Below are 20,041 nucleotides of genomic sequence, written 5' to 3'. Positions count from 1 at the left end.
AAATTTAATTCATTAAAGAGTAATATTTTCTCTATTTAAAATGTTTCAAGTTTATCAAATGTCCAGTTCAGGTCAGTGGGACAAGTGAGAAAAAAAAAAAAAAAAAGTAAAACACATTATTAAGGAAAAGTTATTTGCATCACACCCTTCTTTTACGTGTTACAGCTTATAAAGTTGGAGACAGCTTTTTCACAAGTTTCTGTGTGTTTCTTCACTGTTCATAACCATCTGATTGGTGGTTTGCAATTTCTTTTCTAATTAATTTTCTTGTCATGTGAAAATGCAGATTTGTATTATTTCTAGTCCTTTTTTTCCCTCTTCACTTTTTCTTTCATTTTCCTTTCTTTTTTTTTTTTAATTTTTTTTTTAAATTCTGCGGCAGCTCTGGTTTTCCTGTGGCTATTTTCTAAGCCTTGGCCATGGTATACTAAGCTGTTAATTTCTGGCAGCCTCTTTCCTGATGCTTGTCAGCTTCCGTTTTACCCTCTGTGCTTTCTTGGTACATAAAGCTCACCCATTGCTCATTGTGCTTTGAAGATAACGTTGGCTGGGAGTCTGGAACGACTTGAATTAAACTTGCAATAAATGACCCCATCCAGATGCACAGAAGAGAACACACAGGGCACAGAAGATAACCAGTGTGCAGGTCACATCAGTAAGAGCTGTCAGTCTCCAGTAAAAACACTGAGGAATGCCACAGGCAACTCCTCATAATGGACCTTTCTCAGGAACCAGCTTCATTCCAGAGACACTACCCTCAACAGCCTGCAAGCACTCCACCTCCAATCAAATATTGAAATTCCAAATCAACAGTCTGAAGTGCTTTTCAGCAAATGACTCAATTCTTAATCTCCTGGAAAATCAAGGAAGCGAATGTCCAGTGAAGATACATTCACAGTGACAGCATCTAAACAAGGTCATCTTCAAATCACACTGCTGTGCTTGTTCACATAATTAAGGACAAAATGGTGCTGTGTGGGGAGCATGTGGAGATGAAGTCATACACATAATTGGGCTACATGAAAAGGGTACTAGGTAAAGCTGGATAAAATTTCCAGGACAGTGACTTGGCTGCTAACAATTTATGGTTAGATATGACAGCAGTCTTGGCAGTTCATTGATTTTTGCTGCAGAGTTTGAGGGGTATGCTTGTCTTGGACAAATTAATCCAGCTTTGTATAAAGTTTACATAATGTCTTTGTGCCTGGAAAATTTAAGAATCTTTCCCTAACAATAAAAATGATTGACGTGTGTTTTAGTCTTGAAAGACCATTTAGAGTGGGAGAATAATATTAACTTCACTGTCAAATGAACATTAAGCCTCATGGTAACACAAAAATAAATGAAACAAGAACACCTGGAGTGGAGGGAGAGCAGAGGGGAGGAGAGAGACAAGGTAGTAGGGAGAAACGAAAAGATCCAAGTGTGACACACGGTATATGGAAATGTCAGTGTGAAAATCATTAATTTGATTGATATGCATTAGTAATTATAACTTTAAAATACTTCTAAGGCAAAGAGAAAAACAATGAAGCTAACAACCAGTAAGATATACAGTGTAGATCAGTTGATCTCTGTTCTACAAGATAGGTTTTAGCTTGGCTGCAGGAGACTTCAGTCCTAGAGGTGTGTCCTTTAAATTTCCTGGCTGCAACTCATTTCACATGTTGATTTCATTAAACATGTGTTATAACATGCCAATAATTTATTTTAGACTTGTCGATGTTTTCCTATCTTACTGGGTATGAAACAAAATGTCTGACAAAACCACTGCATGATGACCTTTTGATTCTGTGTTCTCTCTGCCCACCCTGCCTCTCTCTGACCTTCATTCTGTGCTGCTACAATGACCTTGCTTTTCCTTAAATATCTGCAGAATGCCTCACTCCAGGATCCTATCTTTATTGTTTCCTCCACTGCTCTCCACCCACACATAAACACCCTTGCTTTGTGTGAATCACTCATGAGTCACAAGCCTTTTTCTGACCATCTGATCAAAATTATTCTATGTTCATCATCCTCTTTATCCTCCATTTTGAAATTTTTTTTCCTTATATAGAATTCCACCCTAAGCACTTTTCCTCATCCTTTTCCAATTAGGACAAAGTCTTTCCTTTGTAGACTACCTAATTTCTAGTGCACAGAGGATTGTCTAACTCATAACCAGTGCAGTAAATAGGATTTTGGTGTTATTGCCATGGGTGTTGTTATAATTCAGGCCCCAGTATAAAATCCAAGGAAGCAAGAGTCTGAAAATTTAGGTAGCAAAGGCTTTATTTCCAGGCCTGGCAACGAGTCTCCGGGAGCCAATTTGGAGACTGTGTCCTAGAGACTGAAGGGAGGACTTTAAAAAGAGGCTGGAGGAAAAGGCAGGGGGGGGGGGAGAAACAAAGAAAACTGCAGAGCCATCAAACTTGTTGACTTGAGTCTGGAAACTGTATAGCTGTCCACTTAGCTCTGACAATCTCGGGAGTTCCTTGTTTTTCTCAAATTACTCCCATACTACAGACTGACATTATCTCGGAGTGGCACATCTGCAGCAATATTTGGGGAAGAAAGTGGACAGTTAATTATCCCAGGACAGCTCGTTTTCGCTAGTGGGTGCGAAGGGGTCAAGAGTTACAAGAAGCTGAAACTTAAGTTTTACAAAGATCTGATATCTAACTCATTTGATGCATACAGAACAAAAGGAAAGCACTGATTGGGGTTTGGGCCATAGTATTTCCCAGTAATTTCTTTGAAGCTAAGCAGTTCTTAAAATTTGGGGCAGGCTCATTTTATGACAGATCATCACCGGGTCGGGAAGAGGTCACCAGAAACCCAAATTCTTTATGGTCTAGATAGATAGGTGAGGGGAGAGGGAGGCAATAAGGCACCATACAGAACAGAAAATGGCGGTCATGTGTCAAGGTCAGGTAAAGGGTTAAACTCATATGCAAATCTCTCTGCACACAAGCAGGTTACTTTAAACAAGTGTAAATTAGTGGGCCATCCTAGTTTTCTTTAGCTCTTTAGCGGAGAATAGAGGCACCTAACAGTGATTAACAACCCTTGTTAGCTTGTTTTAGCACAACTTCTGTAGTTTGTAGAGGGCCACAATCGTTAACATATCAATTAGGTGAGATTCTTGCAATTCTTTACAGAGGAGAGTATTGCTCAACATATCAATTAGGTCACTTAACATATCAGTTAGGGAAAAAGGATAAAAAAACACATTTAGTAAGCCATGTTTGCAGGTTTGCTATAATACACATATAACGAAGCTATTTTCTTAGAGTACAACAGGTGTTATATGGTGAAAGAGACTTTTCAGATGGGATTAAGGTTGTTAATCACCTAACCTTAGAAATAGGGATGTTTTATTAGATCATCTGGATTATTTTTCATTCTCAAATATGGAAAAGCAAAACAGGAATTTGGAATCAGGGGAGATGTGTGCAGAGAAGGAAGACAGGGATGCTGTGTGGCTGCTTTTAAAGTTAGAGTGTGGCCACCTGATGGCTGGACAGTAGAAGCTGAGGCCAGCGCTCAGCTGACATCCATCCAGCAAGACAACAGGTCCAAGTCCCTGAGAACTGGGTTCTGCCAACAACTTCATTGGATAGGGCAATGAATGCTCTTCCAGAACCTAGCCAAAAATTCCATAATGGACACACTGACATTTGGCCTATAATGCTCTAAACAGAGCCCTAACAGAGCTCACCAGACTTTCAGCTGATAAAAACTATGAGGCAATAAATTTGAATTGTTTTAACCATAAAATAATGCAGAAAAAATTACAAAAGCATAAAATAAATTATCTAGAGTATTTGAGATTTAATATCCAAAGAGAAAAAATTAAATGGTTCCTTAAGCTATCTGTTATTAAAAGGAGTACAAGTTAGGTACAGACTTAAATGTTACAAAACTGAGTGGGTTTTTTAAAAATTTGGTGGTGAACAAAAAATGTTAATTGTCTTTAAATTAAAAGACACTGGTTAATGTTTAAGTCTCAAGTCCATCTTGTATTAGTACATTGACATTGTGCAAGTCACTTAAAATTGAGGTAATAATAGCTTCTATCGCAAGGGAATTGTCAAGACTCACAGAGACATCATATAATAAAAAAAGCTTTGCAAATATTCAAAAAATTATAAACTATGAGTTGTTAAAAAATGATAACTCATTCTCTTAGGAGTACTGGAACTGCTATCTTTAGAAGAGTTCTTCTATTCTGGTAATTCTAAGATTGGCTTGTTTTGCAGAAGTGCATTTTTCCGTGAAACACTTTGGTATGATACTCACACATAGGAAACAATGCGGTTTAGCACTATGTGCATACTTAAAATGGTAATATTCTCACTTCATGATTAATGTGAGCGTGAGAAGCTAACTCAAAATATTTATGACATATTTAAGGCTGATTAATCTTATGATCTCACAAACCTGATCTGTTTCACAGTTTCTAAGCTAAAATAGGATGTACATTACTGAGCTATAAAGGTCTTGGAAAGCAATTTTCTCCTCTCTTCATACTTGTGTATGAAAAAGCCGAGGAAATGTCATTTTGCTGGCTGTGCTGCAGCTTACACTCTGCTGTGTGTGCATCAGTAGGTGGGAGCTGATCACAGTAGCTAATCAGGTGTGTGTGTGTGTGTGTGTGTGTGTGTGCGCGTGCGCATGCGTGTGTTAATGGAGTCAACATTTCTTCCAACAGCTTGAATACATCGGTTTAGAAGGTAGGTGGAGGGAGGGCTGTAGGGATTCAGTAGAGGAGATAATAACTTCTTGTTTCTACTTGTGCCCTTTAATTGTGTTTACAAGAAAGTTGTGAGCCTCTTGTCACAAGGAAGCAACAAAATGATTCAAAGGTAAGGAAGTACTTATTATTCTTGCCGTATCTGAATAGGATTCTAATGCCTATTGAACCTACACAGATCAAATATAAACTAGATTTTATGTCATAGGAACCTCTATGTACTGCTGGCAAGATCATAGCTCCAAAGTAACCCCTACTTGGTGGAAGAAAGATCTCAGATCACACCTTGAATATCCAAAACCTACCCAACGCCCTATCCCACTTTTTGTGTATGATCACAGAAATTTCCTGTAAGTGCAAAAGAACAAATGAAACCAGCTTATTTCTCAAAATGATGTTGTGACATTCAAGAAGGTCATAAACACCTCAAAAGTGTTTGTAGTAACGTAGATGAGTTTTATGCAGTGTTATATTTAAAACAATTTAAACAAGAGCTAGAGTTTATTACCAATTATGGAAATAAAATCATTGCATATTTTGGAGTCAGATAAACACAAAAGGTTTACCAAGCAAAGTGAGTACGATGAGAAGGGCAAGAGGGTAAATACTGAAGCCCTGAGGTCCTGCACAGTGATGGCACCACTGGGAAATTCATCAGTAAAACTGGGGCAAAGAAATACATCTGGCCTTGCTTATTTTATTATAATATCACTATAGCTTTTATTTTAAAATGACCCACTTTGCCTTTATTTTGTTTATCTACATTTTTTCCACTTGTTTACCAAATGGGGATGAATTTTAAAAGCTAGCAATAAGATTAATAAATCAGCAAGACAAATACCTATTGATACCTAGCTCAGCAACTTTGATTTTATTATATAGTAAGGCATAATCCAATATCTGAAAATTATTTATAGTACATATGAAATACTTAGCTAAAACATGACAGAAATCTAGAGGGTATTTGAATTTCAATGGATCAAAAAGATCAGAAATAAACTGATTTTTTTTTCGGAGATATTGGTGATTGAAGGTAAGTATAACCCTAGACTATATAATTATTTATTACTGTTAAAATGTTGATGGAGGGTCATCTAGGCTGACCACAAAGTAATGATCATCCTGCTTCAGCCTCTTGAGTAGCTGGTATTATAAATAAGTACCATTTTACCTAGACAGTTTTTCTTTTCTTTCTTCTTTAAAAATTTTGTTTTAAAGAGAATAAAACCAAGCAAAATAAAACAATATAAAGCCAATCCAAAACAAGCAGTGTAAGTGACACAGGTCTAAAAAACAATACAAAATCAACAATGGTTACCATAATGCTTCTGTCATCCTCAAAATAGTGGCAGATGTCTTCTGACATAGTAAAAAAGTCAAACAAAACAGAATACAATCTAACCAATGAAAGCAAAACAATGATTACAATAAAGGATTTCAAAACAATGAAACAGTAAATCCAAAATGGCTACCATAATATATCCCATCATGTTTGAAATAGCTGTGCATGCCACTGGATGTAATAAAATCAAACAGAACAGAACAGAATAAAAACCAATCCAACAAAACAATGAAAATTACACCGGTCTTCAAAACAAGGTAACAGGGAATTAACAAAGGTACTACCTTCAGAAGGAGATCCCCCAAAGATGCTACATTCCTTATTGTTATGTTCTTACTAGGTTTAGACCTGAAAAATCAGTGAAACACTAAACATTACAAGCATTAAATTGTATTTTGCCTCAATAACTATCATCCCACCCTGTGTTTCTCTGGATCAGCTAGTCACTTACAGGTGGGAGAGCCTGGGTTGGCTCTTCTTGTTTCCCAGCCTGCATGCTGGAAGAGGCTGGCATCTGGCTCTCTACCCAGAGGCCTGGGCATGGCACTGATTTGCAGGAAGGGTTTGTTTCTTGGTGACTTTTATTCTTTTCCCACACAGCATACAAATGGTGCTGACTCATGGGAAAAGACTGGCTGTACCCCTGGAAGCCTGTGCATGGTGCTGATTCAAAGGGAGGGCTTGTTTCTTGGTGACTTTTTGTTCTCTTCCCCCACAGTCCATGAATGGCCAAAGAGGTTTTTTTTTTTTTTTTTTTTTGATTTTTTTTTTTTTTTAAGAACACCAGAAGTATCTCTTTTTCTTGAATTTAATCCAGTATGTGACGAGTATGTAATGGACAGTTTCTCTGGCAATTAAAAAAAAAAACGTTTACTTTGGTTTCTTGTGGTCAGTGTTGCAAGGAAAAGCAAAAACCATGTCCTCTCACGTAATTTGCTTAATTTGGGTTTTATTCCTGACCAAATCAAGAGATTAAATTGGGTCATTATTTATTCTCTGTAGTATTAGATTTTTCTGCTGGTCACTGGAAGTATTTATTTTTTGTAGGCAGATAAATAGCCCCAGAGTTATTTACATTTGAACTCTGGAATCTGTGAAGCTGCGATCTTATATGACAAAGGAGACTTAAAAATCTAAGAAGAGGGAACTAAGGTTGCCAGTCAGTTGATTTTCAGGTGTAGAAGTTAGCCTGGAATAAGCAGTTGGCTCAGTATAATCATGTTACGGATTAAAAACTGGTGGTTAACTTAATTAGATCAGCATGGAGCTGAGTATAGATGGTCCACCCGATGAAAATTACCAGCATAAAAGGAGACTTGGAAAAGAATACTGTGGTTTGTGGGTTCTCCTAAGTGTTGTTTGGAGCCATTGGTTCCCCTGGAGGAGCTTATCATGACTAGCTTCCTTGTTATGAATTCGGCCATTCTCATCTGAGGAGCTCAGGACCTTGTCACTGAGAATGGCTGTGGTTCACTTTTGAGGAGGTCTGCTCATTACTTTGAGCATCACTTCCTCGCTCCAGAGGGGAAGATATGTACTGCTTAATCACCAAGAGGTTTGTCATGCTGACTTCCTGACATGTACTGGACTATACTTATTGCTGGAAGAGCTTGGGACCTTATTGTTGCTGAGGATGGATGTGGTACTTTTCAGGGGAGCCCTGGGCCTTATTTTGAACATTGCTTCTTGGCGCCACTGCAGAACCCTCAAACTACTAGCACAGATCCTTCAACCTGATGGCATAGACATTTTAGCTTCCACCACTGACATTTGGACCTTCCAAGCACAGATCCATAAAACAGACTTGCATGAGTCATTGTTGTGGGCTCTAGACATCCAGTTGGACTAATTGGGGGACTTGTCACAGCCTCTATGTCTTTAGCTGGACTTATGCAGGACATTGCTATGGGATTCAGGCCCTCGGCTGACTTTTTTAGATCTTTAGTGTTGTAGATGGATATTCTGCACTTTCTATGTATTTAACACTGATGACCATCATAAAATAATACTATAAATTCTGTGTCCTGTATGTAATTGTTCTCCTTGCAACCCCTGACAATAACAAATCACCACTTCCCTAAAAGTGGAAGGGGAGGCAAAGTTCACAATCAAAAGGTGATATCTCTATGGAAGAACAGTTCTAGAGCAACAGCAGTGTCTCTGCAAATGGAAAACGAATCATGAACCAAGAAGTGGGGCAGCCTCTAAGAGAAACTGAAGAAGACCAGGAAATGAGTTCCGTGGGAGCTCCACGATGGGCTGCAATGTGAGTGAAATTATTATTACTATTACTGCATCCTGACACCTGTGTCAAACATCTAATTTTCAATAATGCAAGATAATAAAATCATATTACTTAAAGTAACTAAGTATGTGGTAGCTTATTTGGGATAAAAACAAGTTTAATGCATTCTCCTTGTGTTGTAATACAGCCATACTAGTGTGCCTCAAATTAAGCTGACTCTGTCTGCTGAGGATATTGTTTCTCTTCTTTGAGGATCTATTTGCTTCTGAAAACCATTAGTTTTGGACTCAAAAGGCAGATTTTAGACTGAACTATTAGAAAATATTAGAGTACTTAGCACTAGTCTTTCTAAAATGAGGAATAAAGTCAATTAGTAGTAATTATTTTCTCTTGATGGCTGTTTTTATTTTATTTTAAAACAAAGAATAAAAATGATACAGAATTTCAAATCAAAATAATAAGAGAATGACACTGGTTAATATATTGCATATATCTTATGTTCAAAGTCATTGTTCAGATTATAAAATACAGGCATGAAAAAATGATGAAACAGTCAAACAATGAAAAACCTCAGGCTATTTTCAAAGATTAAAAAAGCTTAAGAGATAATTAACTTTGTAAGTTAATAATCCAAAATTTTAGACATCCTTGGGATAATTTATGCAAGATTATACAATAGTCATAGTAAACTGTGTTTACTCAGTTAAGAAAGTTTTGGAGATTTTAATAGATAAATTTGTCAAGTATAATACAAGGTTTTGTTTACACAGAAAGCTGTCGCTTATAGTACAGAATGTCCCAAGATGAGAATGTGAGCTCCAACCAAAAGGGCTCCAATTATGAATTTTTCCCAAGATTAAGAGGTTTTCATTTCAATAGCTCTGTATGGATGTGTGCAATATGTAATCAAAGTTTATGGCCAGCCGTGAGGCTTTATGAAGCATGTAAGAATGTGATATCTCTCCTTACTTGAATTCTGGATTTTTGTACAGACAAAATAGCATAAATGTGAAGGGCTTGACCTTGTTCTTTTGCAACTATACTGAAAAGGAGCAGTATAGCATGACCAGCTTGCCTCGAAAACAGACTGAACAGACTTCACCAGATAGATCTCCATGTGCAAACACAGGCTCCATTTACCTTCCTAGGTTCTGGCTGAAGTATGCAGTAACTGAAGAAAAGCTAGAAACCATTAAAATACCTAAACCTTTTTTAAAAAACTATCTATTTTGATTGTATTTGATTGCAATTTATTTTGATTATTTTTTGTGTGTGTTGGTGGGAAATGAACTCTGGTCCTTACGGATGTTAGGCAAGTGTTCCACCACTGAGCTCCATCCCAACCTGAGATATGCAAGTCTTTTAAGAGATTAGAAAATAGCATGCTATGCCTCAGCAGGGAGGTATTTTACCAGATGCTGTGGGGGAAGAGAGCAATGGAAATTTTGAGTTTCTCTGGCAGACCTTGGCCTACTAGGGATTAGCGAGCCTCCTTGTATAAAGTAAAAGAAAATCTTTTTAAATTTACTTTTTGTTAGTACATGTTTGTGTTACATGAGGTCTATGTTCCTTGTGTGGAGTTCATACATGCACATAACAATCTTGATTTCTTTTTTCATCCTCTTTCCCTTCATTTCCCCTCTCCATCATTTAATTCCTTTAGAATCTTTCCAGTTAAAGATGACATTTAAGCAAGTCAGTTATATATTTAGTAATGTTTCTTTTGGAAAAAAAAATATTTGTTATGCTACCTCCCTAGCTTTTTGCTTCTTCGAATGCATACATACAAATTGTGCAATACATAGCTTTATATTTAATATAAATAAATCATAGCCATTACTGGAAGTTCAATAATTCTCAGTACCGCATGACAATACTTTGGAATATTTAAGCATTGTACAGCTGACATTAAGACAGAAATCTCAGGATCATTAATTTTACTCAGAATGTAAAACTCATAGACACCTTTAAACCAACTAAATTCTTCATAATGACTTTAGGAAGTAGGTTTGGTATTATGATATAGTAATACAAGAATTTTAGCCATGGAATGAAACAAAATGATTCTACAATATGTTGGATGTCAATAAAGTATGTTGAATGAGTTCATGTGAAATGAAATTGATGGAATTTACATAAATTTGCATATGTGTCATAGTTTTTTCCAAGTAACAGATATAGTAACACAAGTAATAGATATAGCTATATCTATTCCTTCTTCTATTTTTAACATAGCAAGTGAATTGCATACAAAATGTACTGATTTGTCCCAAATGATTTCCAAATATATAACTTTATGTTTTATAATCTCATCTTGTTCGCTCCCATTCTTGTTGAGAATGTATGGCTTTTTCTATAAAAGTTGTCTCAAACTTTTATTCAATTACTTTGATTTAATTACTCAGTATTTTAGGTGATAACCTTTTTTTCATTCTTTCTGCATTGCATGTCTACGCAAAAGGAAATGAATAGCATCTGACATAGGTGGATAAGCAGAGAGGCCTTGGATGAGTATTCAAGTATCTAGATGATTTCCTCACCCCATTCAAGACCAGATGTCCTATGTAAATTCAGCCAGATCTTGTATTTTACCCAAGTTGGCATTTTTGGTTCATCCTCCATTTAGTTCTGGACTTATGTAGTTTATGCCTAGCCATCTACAAATGATTATTTGTTCCTACTCTTGGTAACCAGGTGACATGAGTCATAATGCTTCCCTTTCATCTGAGAGAGTTGGAAGTATCCCAGATGACAATCTATGAGGAACATGCCTAATGCTTTCACATGGCTGACCAGGTACAGCCAGGTTTTATCCAGGGCTGTGCTGTGTGGCAGCAGGATCTTCCCAGGTTTCCACGACATGCGATCAGTCTTCCAAGCTGTGTCTAGGGGAACAAGAAATTACCTTCCTGTCTAGGATTACACTCCACTCCCAATGTTTCCTGGGAAATCTCTATTGTAATTTTTCCTCTGAGATTTAATGTTTTACCTCATTCTTCTCTCAGGATCCAGTGTCTGACTCTGTAATAGCAAGAAGAAATTTCTTCCTGTAGGGTACAAACTGTCCTGATGTTAGGTATGTTTACATCTCTTCACAAGGACTAAAACTATGCTCAGAAGTGAAAACTTAATGTAAAAAACTGCATTTCTTGCTAGTTATATAATCATCCCACACACCCACAGCTGAGGCAGGCTTTCCACTCACTGTTTTATGAGAAAATGCAAGGATATCTAATGAAGCTTAAACAACTAAACAAGAATCTTTTTGTTCTGGGATTTCTTTAAAGAATTGAGGAGCCAAAGTAGGTGGTGGAAAGTCCATCTGGGACAGATGAAGTATCCCAACTATTTGGGAAGTATCCCAAGTATTTTTGTTCCTTTTAAAAGGTAGGAAACAGAAGAAACCTTCCTGGATATTCTCAAAGTCAGACTTGAATGCCTCCACATACAGGAACCCAAGGTAGCTATTAGTTGATATGTTTCTTTACCTTCATAATCAATAAAAAAACCAAATTGTTTTTGAAATTTTTTTATGAATGATGGATTGATTGATCTGATGTAATCAACCTTGGGCATCCAGGATGCCAATATAGAAGGTAGTTTTCATATTCCTGGAGCCTGATTTAGATGCAGGGCAAGTTAACATTTTCCATCACAGATATCTGTGAGGCACAGTAGGAAGATGCTATGTTGTAAGGAAGAAACCTTAAAGACTACTTTGGGACTGGTTCACGAGAGGAAAGAATGCAAAAATCAGAGCACTTCCTATGGGTGGCATGGGTGAGCTTTTGATGGCTATGGAATTGAAGGGGTATAAATGTTCTGAGAAGTTAAAGGAATAGACACAGAACAGTAGCTATATCAGATAATAAAATGAATTAACTACAATCACCTTCATGGACACTCGAGGGAAGAACTTATGGATCGAATTTGAGGTCAAACATTTTTACCATTCCTTGCAGAGTGGAGGGAAAGAATTCCTTACAATTGAATGAAACAGCATGAAGGACACAATCTGTAGGGAATAAAACACTTAATTTATCCTTCATGTCCTTAAACTTCTTTGGAACTTATTCCTGTGTCAAAGCTACTGTTCTCCTTGCTGAGACAAAATACCCAACACCCAGAGTTAAAGGAGGAAAGGTTTACTTCACTCACAGTGTGGAGAGGCTGCAGTGCATAACTGGCTGGCTGTGAGGAGTGGTGGTGCTACAGACAAGCATCACAGAGGAGAAAGAGTTCATGGTGGACAGAAGGTAGCAAAGCAAGCAAGGGACACAATAGACCTCTTTGTGTCCTTATATTTCATCCAGGCTACCAGTACCAAACCAGTCAATGAGCTGATTTAGGAATCAGCTTCCCTTTACCCTGCACCATTAATCCTAGCATTACACCATAAATCAGTCACATGCTCTAAATTCACCTACCGCTGAGAAAGCCCCACCTATGACTGCATGAAGCTTGGGAGGGGCATCTAAATAAAACGTATAACACCCTGCTAGCATTGATAACTCTGGAAACTTATGTGTATGTATCTTTGTGTGTTTGGATTGGTCAGAAACTCAAGTTTTCAGTAGATTCTTGAGAGTCTCTCATTCTAAAATATTAAGTGCCATTAGATTAAAAGAAATTCCATGCTCTCAATTAACTTGTAACTGGATTTGATAAAAATCCTTTCTCTTTTCCAGAAATCTATTCAAAAAGAGCAATGTGCGTGATCAAAGAGTTCATTTCTGTTTTCACAAATCCCTTTCATGATAAAACTCATGCAAAAATATCCATTCAATAGAGAACAAATCAAACAACAACAAAAGAGAACAAAGGCTTGCTGGGTCTCTTGTGAGCATTTCACACAGCCCTTTACCACAAATAGAGTATGAATAATATGTTTAAATAATTAGAATTCATTATAAGGAATCCAGGTTTGGAAATTCATTTGTGAGCCAAGTGGTATGTGGTAAGACATACCATAGCATATGATGAATAACTTATTGTAAAGGACAAGTTTCAGTGAAGAATTAATGATTCATCCTCAGGAGGCCCTTATTTACTATTAAAAACCTGAGTGCCTTTTGCTGCTATCAGGCAGATATTTACAGGGAAATTGATTCTCCTCACAGAATTTCTCTATGGCCTCCATAAACCATTAAGTGTGCCTGGCATTGCTTTCCTAGGTTTAGTAGCTGTGCTATCATGGTCAGCATCATTTTTGCTGCAGCAATTAGTGGTAATAAGTAGGAGTTGCACAATTGACGGTGTAATATGCCTGGACAGTGTGGAAGCAGCAGTTATGAAATGCTTCAGTGAGTGGAGCTCTTGTACTCAAAGCTTCCCTCCCATCAATTTTCCAGGTAGCAGAGCCTAATGAAGCCACAAAGCCAGCGGTGCAGAGATAGTAGCAGTTCAGATGCAGAGCTGCTGAGTCCGGGCAAAAGGAGCAGGCTTTGCTTAGTACAACTGCTGTGAATTCACCCAAACTGGTGCTTCTCCTTAGTGGATATCCAAGAGGTTTTCATGAAAAAGAGCCCAGAGCACTAGGGGTAGAACGGTGGTAGGAAATGTGTGCATACACTTTTTTACTTCTCTTTCTGTTACAGAGGTTTCCATTTATTTTTGTTTCCTTTTGCTTACAAACACGTCTGTTTTTGCTTGTTGTCTACGTTTTCTGTTAGAATCTTGAGGATATTGAAACATGTGAATCGTTGTTTTAAATGTATGATCTAATAATTCCAATATCCCTGTAGATTTGTCTGATTCTAGTCACAACATATGTGGGTATCTCTTCAGAATCCAATTTTTAAAGTTTATGCCTTGTGTTGTTTTTGTTTTTGCTCTTTTTATTGAAAGTCAGTCAGGTCTTAAGTTAAAGGAGTGCAGTCACTTGGCCATCAGTGATGTGGTGCTGAAAGTATAGTGGAAGAGAAGTTCTTTCTTTCTTTCTTTCTTTCTTTCTTTCTTTCTTTCTTTCTTTCTTTCTTTCTTTCTTTCTTTCTTCTTCTTCTTCTTCTTCTTCTTCTTCTTCTTCTTCTTCTTCTTCTTCTTCTTCTTCTTCTTCTTCTTCTTCTTCTTCAGGATCAAATCCAGGGTCTCCTGCATGCCAGACAAGCCCTCTACCACTGATTATCCTTCTATGGTCTTTTAGGAGTCTATGCTCTTGGGCTCTAAATTCCATAAATTCTCATACACAGAACCTGTAGTAAATCTGCAAAACTGTACTAGCCACTGTGACTGAGCCTTCCCTGTCCAGAGAGTTTTTGTCTCTGTCCACAGCAAGCCTCCAGCAATTTGCCAGTGATGGTTAGCTTTGGTTTCTAAAGGTTTCTGCTCTGGTGATACCTTGGTTTCTTTTCTCATTACTGAGACAGAATACTTGACACCCTGATGGAGATGACCTAGAGTCAGCTACAAATTCATACACTGGATTTCTGTAGTAAAAGTCTGAGTCTGTCACAGGCCTTGCCTGATGAGCCAGCAGTTCAGATGAGGAAACAAAACTCCCTATTTTAGTGATCTCCCTATTTTGTGACCTGTGATGCTGGGACATCTCAAAAGACAGGACAGCATCCCAGATGAGGACTCTCTGACTGGTAAAAAGTTCTACAGAAGTAAATTCTAACTCAAGAGAAAAATAACTTGCCCATTAGTCAGTGACGTAACTTGGTTTTTATTAGACCTTGCTCACATCAGTGTCCTCCCTCCTCTGATCCCAGGAGCTTCTTACACATCCCCTGAAAAAGCTGTGTGCATTCAATAAAGAGTGAAAAGTTCAGAGATTCTTAGTCTTAGGCTGACAAGAGCTCTGACTCTGGATCCCCTTGCATTCTGAATTATTGTCTGTGTCTCTTATCCTTTGCTGTATTCTACCCAGGTGATTGGGGGTCTGATAGCATCCAAAGTGAAAGATTGGCATGTTTATTTCAGCTCACAGTTTGTAGCAATTTCAGTCCAATCAGCTGACTCTAGGCAGATGGCATTTGGCAGAGGGGCACTTCAGAAGAGAAACAGTTCATGGGAGGCAAAAGGCAGCAGAAGTAGCAAGGAGTGAGCAACAAGCAAAGCAGAAGCTCTCTTTCTGTCCCTTATAGTTTATCTAGACTATCTGCCCTTACAACAGGTAGCACTCACACCCAGGGAAGGTCTTCTCATTATTATTCCCACAACTACGTGAAACCAATCAGTGGGCTAGTTTCCTAATCACACACCCTTGATCTCAGCATCACACATTCTAGATCCAGCTGCCGCCTAAAAGCCCCAACTATGAACACATGAGGCTTTGGGGGGACATCTAGGTACAAACCATAACATGTGAGTTGTGATTCTTCATATCCACAAGTAGGCACTATTTGCAGGGGCAGTGATATGCCATTTTTTTGATGAATGTATGAAGAGTTGTTTAATTTTCATTATATTCCAACTTTTCCTTCTTAAAATGGGGTAGCAACTTCCAAGCTTTTTGTATGCCCACTGGAAACCAGAAGTCAATGTCTATCACTTGAGTAAAACTATTTAACTAATTCATTATGCACTATGAAAGGATTTTGGAAATAATCGCTGCTCTAAAAGGATTTTCTCTAAGCACTTCCACCAACCTCAAGGTTTAATTACCCAGAATATGCAAATAGAATATGCAATATACCCAGAATATGTAAAATTATATATTTGACTCTGGCTTCTCTATATGGCTTTAGATTTTCATTTCTGTCCTTTAAAAATAGAATGCAATAGAAAGGAGTCTATTATTAGACAAGAGAAATGGAATCAGGAGTAGAAAGGAGCACAAGAGTGGGTATTCCGGGACAGGAATATCACCAAAATTCATTGTACACGCTGAAATCTCCCCTAAAACATATGAGACTCGGTGGGGGTTGATGAAGGCTTTGAGAGGAATGATTAAAATATTATATACATACCAATCTACCAAAATAAAACTCATTCATCTGTATTGCAAATACACACTAATAAAAACTCAAAAAAAAAAAAAGAAAAAAGAAAAAAATAGATTGCAGCACAAATTTACTGTCAGGACCTAAAAATCATATGGCATCTAGGGTCGGCCTACCTCACCACAAGTTTATCCTGTTCATTTTATTCATAGAACTCATTAACATATGAAATAATCTAATTTGCTTACTTGTTGATGCATTTATTATCTGCCTCTCACTACATCTCCACCAGAACATGACCTGCTAAAAACAAGGACCTTGCTTACCTTCTTCACTATTTTATTTCTAAGTCCTAGAACCTTGGGTGACATAACATGGAGGCTCTATAAGTACTTGTCTATTGAATTAAAAAGTCTTCACTTTTATTTTTCTCTTCTTCAACTGATATGTAGCCCATCAATAAATCATATATTTTTATATTTTAAATATCTCTAAATCTGCTCATTTTTCCAGTCTCACTGTTCTTAACATAGGTTAGTACTGGGTTCTGTCCTAGATCCCTGATCTCCCAAATGAGTGTATGGTGGGGGTTAATTAAAAAGAGAAAAACTGTATGATTTGTAGGGATCCAGGAGGGTCAAACCCTTTAATTAAGCTCGAGGCTTTGAGGGTAAAGACAAAAGATTCTCTGGATCAGTCCACTTATGTTAGGACCAAGGACAAAAGACAGAGAAACTGAGGAAAGTACAGGCAATGAGCAGGACTTTGGGAATCCCTTCAAGGATGCACTTCAAGGATGTCTCCAAGTCATGAATCCAGTCAATTCAGTAGCACTGCCTTATCATGAAGACATGGTAGAAGTGAGACTGTACGAGTAATCTTTGTAGCTGCAGTCTCTACCTTGTTTATTGGGGTTGAAGCCAGAGTGTCCGCAGCTGTGGCCTCATCTTGCCCTTTGAGGTATCTTTGGCCTCACAGGCCACTACAGGCCTCAGCCAAGACTAGTGATTCATAGAAGTTCACTTAATATGAATCAGCTCCCATCGCCAGGCAAGGAGCCTAGGCCTAGGACAGACTCACAGATAAACATAGAAAACCAATTAGTACAATTTAAATCCTGCTCAGGGCCACTTTGTGGTGGTCTCCAACAGGTTAGGTCTCTATCATCTGTCAGCTAGACTGTTGAAACAATTCTCTTTCCCTTATCTGCAGTCATACACTTTCAGTCAATTTCTCAAAATGCAACCAGTCCAATGCAAATGTATTTGTGCAATGTGCACCTTAAGTTATCACATTGGCCTACTCTTTTATTCTGGACAAAATTTCCATGGGTCCTGGCATCGCTGCTTCTTTAACTATCTACCTCCCTCCTTACTTGTGTTTTGCAGTATCCTGGTCCCACTTGGTTTTTTTCTTTCTCCTCTCCATGCTTCTTCACCTGCTTCAATCCTTCCTGCACTTCAAGTCGCAATTGAGCAAGAACCTCGTTTAGTGATTCCTCTCTGATCGTAAGTACCTCTTCTTTACAAGTGACTACAGAGAATTTTATAGTAATTTATTGGTGGCATCTTGACTATAAATATATAAGAGAGTTAACTTGCTGAGAATAGACACTCTGGTGTTAGGCAGAATTAATTCATAGTCAATAAAAAGGCACTGCTGCCCTTGCTGCCACCTCCTGACAGTGCTTCTGGAGTTCCCCACTTGCTCCTTTCCTTTCTAGTGTTATTTTACTCTTCCTGTATTTCCCAGTGCCCTGCTTAGTCTCTGTCAACCACTCTGTGATTTTCTGTATACATCATGCTGTAACCCGAGGCTGTCCCGGGTTTTTCTCTTCTGTTCACCTCCACTGGTTTCCCTACATTTCCTCACATTTGCACTGTGAGCTGCAAATGTCTGAAGAAGCCACATCTACAATGAAGAGGCTGCACGATGGTTGATCTTGGCTGTGAGATTATAGAGAGACGAAATGTGGCAGGTGGGGAGTCAGAGTTCTCTTGGGCTATCTTTAGTCTCTTTTAGTCATCATCTACACCAGCCTCTAAATTTGACTATTATCTTCTTGAATACTACATTGAATTTCTGGAATGTATCACTGAGCTTGACAGACCTCTACCTTCTCTCAATCCTAAAGCAAGAATGTTTTAAGAAGACATCTGAATTCTGTAGAATTAATGCTTTACTGCAACCTAACTGATGCACCCGGCCCTGTTTTTGGTAAACAGGATGATTTTTGATTTTGCTTTTGTTCTGTTACTATAGAAGTTCACATACTTCCTTCATAGTGGAACATGTCAGTCATGGTAATATGAATCTGTGTTCCTAGACCATGATCACTTGTATTAAGCTCAGCATAAACTATTTTGTTATTACCTTTAAGGCAGAGTTATTGTCCAGTCAGATAAGAGATCTTACATTCTCTTTTCTATGAAAGGTCTTGTTCCATCTCGATAAACAGAAATCCTGGTGTAGACTCTGCAGTACACATTGATCATATGCTTAAATGCCCATTTTCCTTTCAAGATCAAGGACTATGTTTTAGTCCCCTTTACATTCATTGGTCTCAGTATCAAATATATGTTAACTATTCATTAAATGGAAGTTGAGCAAAAGGATAGAGAATAGAGTTGAAATTTATGAAGTGTAAGGTACTTTGCCAAGTGTTTTGCACGGTGAACTGCACTTAAATACTAGGGAGTAAAATTGTGTCTTAGCCTCCTCTCACTTTAGATATTGGTTTTGTTGTTCTTGTTGTTTGTTTAAATGACTGCATTGGTTTCTTGATTGTTTCATACACCAGCTTGGCTATTTTCCCCTCAGTGCTCTTCACATGAAAGTCCGACAAGAATATATGTTGTTCAGTTCAGTGGCTGGTATTTTTAAGGAGCATTTGTCATCAATATTTCTCTTGTGAACAGCATTTGCTACTTTCACTGCAGCCTGTTTGCCTCTTCGTAATTTGAAAAAATCTAAGATTTGCCGTTATGGTCTACTTTGTTGGCTTATAGGTGGAAAGAACTTCTCCAACTTTCCTATTTCCATTTTCTCAAATTGTAAAGAGTAGGAAAAAATGCTAGGTTAACTCCAAAGACAAAGATTCTTACAATATTTCTGGAAGTTATAGTTGATAAAAGTTTGTAGTCTTACTTGAAAAAGATTGTCTACTCTAAGGAAAAATGTTTAAAATATGAATTCATAAATAAATAAAGTGAATAATCCCATTTCTTGTAAGAAACAGATAAGAAAAAGAATTTTTTAAAGAGAAGTCAAATTGCAAAGGAGATCAATTGTGAATATAAATACATGCCCAAAATATTATCATTGTAACTGTATTTCTTAGAAAAAATGAAATATTTCTGAAGGATCACAGATTAACTTTAATTTCTAGCATCTGTAAGATAGTTTATTAAGTAAATGGTGCTATACAAACAAAATGGCTTATGTAGCGAGAGGTTATCCTCACCCTTTGGATTTCGATATAATTCCATGTGATCAGGGATGGAGTCTTCTGAAAAGCTTATTTACATGCAAATAACTTAAAAAAAAAAAAAAAAAAAAAAAACAAAAAAAACTTCACTAAGAATATGGTGTTAGGGAACTGAGCCAGCAGGGTGAATAGAATCACTTACTAAATGTTGGATTTATGAACTGTGTTAATAAGTGTATCTCAAACATAAGAAAATTGAAACTTAAAATTAATATTATCAACTCTTAACTTTCAGTGTGGATGGGGACAAGTATATTCCAAATTCATAATTATGATTATTTTGTCTTTAATATTCAGAAATATACTTGAAAGAATTGAAAAGTATTTAAATACAATGTAATATTTA

The sequence above is a fragment of the Cavia porcellus genome, unplaced genomic scaffold (genome assembly GCF_034190915.1).
Source record: "Cavia porcellus strain 051 isolate PalLab524CR breed Dunkin Hartley unplaced genomic scaffold, mCavPor4.1 scaffold_20, whole genome shotgun sequence".
Classification (NCBI taxonomy): Eukaryota; Metazoa; Chordata; class Mammalia; order Rodentia; family Caviidae; genus Cavia; species Cavia porcellus.
This window is presented reverse-complemented; position numbering follows the sequence as displayed.